The sequence below is a fragment of the Triticum dicoccoides genome, chromosome 5A (assembly GCF_002162155.2).
Source record: "Triticum dicoccoides isolate Atlit2015 ecotype Zavitan chromosome 5A, WEW_v2.0, whole genome shotgun sequence".
Taxonomy (NCBI): Eukaryota; Viridiplantae; Streptophyta; class Magnoliopsida; order Poales; family Poaceae; genus Triticum; species Triticum dicoccoides.
In genome coordinates, this window is record NC_041388.1 from 131,273,151 (window position 1) to 131,276,122 (window position 2,972).

The following is a 2,972-nucleotide window of genomic DNA, read 5'->3' on the forward strand; positions in this document are numbered from 1 at the left end:
GATGATGATGAGCAGCGTGTCGTCGAGGAGGCTGCTGATGAAGTCCAGGCTCGCCGGATGCGGTTTTGGCTCGAGCCGCCTCCGCTTGTTGGCTGCCTTGCTGTCCATCTCAACCGGCAGCGACACCGGTGTACACGTGTGCTGGTGTGTGTTGTGTGCTGGGTGTGCGCGAGTGCGTCCTTCTGTGCATGCCGCTGCGCTGTGGCAAATTGTGCGCGAGTGCGTCCTTCGCGCGCAAGAAGTTGGTCCTCAATGCGCCCTCAATTTACTAGCATGCGGGGTGCTACCCCGAGTGGTTTCAACTTTGTTTACTTCACCGCGTGTCAGATGGGCCTCTAGTTTACTTATTTTCACCCACTTCCACATGGGCCAGCACACGAAGATATAGAACACGAGCTGACAAGGCAGCATGTGGATTGGTTGACCGGTCAACTAAACAATACACGGAGCTATACGCTGACACAGTGAGCGTATAATCCGTCGGTATAGAGAGTTCGAGTGTGAGGGGAGGCCCGTGAGAGATAGCAGAGAGAGAGAACATTTTTTAAGTCAAACTTTTGAAACTTTGACCAAGTTTATAAAGAAATTACTTATATCTACAATACCAAAGATAAATGATAGTATGAAGTAAGTACATGTTGTGATGAATCTAATGATCGTTCCAGATGTAAATGTTTTTCTCCACATATACCTGGTCAAATGTTTCTGAGGTTTGACTTTTTAAAACATCCATATGCTTATGGACGTGACAGAGTCCCTAACAAGAGAGAGAGAGAGAGAGTGAAAAAAGTGTGTGTGCGTGTGTGAAAGATACATGGACAACACACGATAAAGTAGAGAAAAAGCGTGTGTGTCTTATGCAAACATACCACACATGCATCTTCGACAACGGAGGCAAGGTGAGGAGATAGTGTGTGGTTGTTTGGAACCAAGAGAGCAAGACCCCTAGCACGTGGCCAAGAGGGGTCTGACAAACAAGGGAGAGAGAGGTCGAGAGAGACGTACGGAGAAAATGCAGACATGGGGAGGAGAGAGTGTATGTTTGTCATAGAGAGTTCCCCTGGAGATCGTGATGGGACTACATGGGTGGGAGATCGAGTGACAAGGTGTGTGCGCGATAGAAGATGCCCCGAGAGATATCGAGATAGATGTATGGATGGAATTAGACAATACATGTGTTCCTGTTGGCTAGTAAGAGATAATCATACTTAGGAGGGGGGAGTGCTTGCGCCTATGATGGATTGAGGGATTATGGTACTTAGGGGGGTGCGTGTCACATGGAGAGAGAACAAGGGAGGAGAGTGTTGGATGGGTCTATATGTATAGCACGAGTGAGACATGTGTATGTGTGAACCAGGGAGATATAAGGCCAGTTTGGCTTGCATCCTGAGCATCTTTTTCCTAGCCTGGGGTTGTGGCTGGATTTCATGCGCACTTGTTTTGTTGCTACCCTGTGAAAAAGAAAGCCCGCCTGGCCTGGGTTCCCTTGCACTTTAATTAGCCTAGCTGAACTCCAGACACTGCAAGTAGCCTGGCCCAGGCGACCGATTTCGAATGCCTGGTCGTGCTTGGTCGTGTGGCCACGAGGCTAACAGCAACATGGATGGATATTAGCATTAAATAATTGATGCATGGATTGATTGATGGGACATTGATGCTTTGCCTGGCCCAGGCATGAACCAAACGCTTCAGCACCACACAAGCCTGGCCAGGCAGAAATATTTTACATCTCACGTCCACACCAGGCAGTACCGTCCATCAAGGCATGAGTGTCAGGTCACAAACCAAACTGACCAATAAAGTTTGAGAGAGATTGAGGAGCAACGATAAGGCTGAGTGGTGCGTCAGATAGCTGAGAGGGGGAAAGAGATATTCCATCCGCTCGATAATGTAGTGCATGTCAATTTTTTAGAAGTCAAACTTTGGAAACTTTTATCAGGTTTATGCAAATGTTATTTATATCTACAATACAAAAGATACATCATACAAAACTACATCTCATGGTGAATCTAATGGTATATGTTTGTCGTACTAGATGTAATTCTTTTTCTCCACGTACATGGTCAAACTTTGTGATGTTTGACTTTTCAATAAATCTATATGCTATGGACCGAGGAGAGTGCCTCAGTCGAGACAGATCAAGTGCGTGTGAAGGAGAATGAGTAAGTGTGCAAAAAGAGTATGTGTGTGAAAGAGAAAGTGACAACAAACGATAAATTAGAGAGAGAGTGTGTTTTTTCGTTTCTTATGCGAACATATCACGCATGCATCTCCGAGATGGAAAAGCGAGGCGAGGAGATACACGAAGATAGCTAGTGTGTGATTGTTTGCAACGGAGAGAGACACCCCTGTAGCACATGTCCAATAGAGGTGTGGCCAACAAGGAACAAAGGTCGAGAGGGACACATGGATGGCATGGACGCATGGGGAGGGAGAGAGGGTGTGTTTGTGATAGAGAGACCCCGTCGAGATTGTGATGGGACTATATGGGTGGGAGATCGAGGGAGTGCGTGCGCGATAGAAAGATGCCCCGAGAGAAATCGAGATAGACCATGCACATGTTTGTGATGGAGACTAAGATTAGCTAGTCATATACATATAGGGGGGACTGCGTGTGCCTACAATTGAGTGAGAGACCATCATACTTGGCTAGCTGGGCATGAGATTGTGTGTGTGCGCGTGTGAGATGGAGAGAGAACGAGGGGGAGAGATAGAGTTTTAGATGGGCCTATCGAGTGCGAGTGAGATATGCATGTGTATGTGTGACCCAGGTGGATGGAGAGTTTGAGAGAGGGGGGAAGAGCTCCGAGACGACATAGTGGTGCGTGAGAGAGTTACAGGCAAAGAGCCAAGGAATCTGTGTGTGTACGATGAGTGCACCCAAGATATCTAGCTTGGACTAGCTAGAGTATCATACATAGTGTGCGAGAGAGACCTATAGATGGTGTATATATGCATGCGAACTAGAAAGA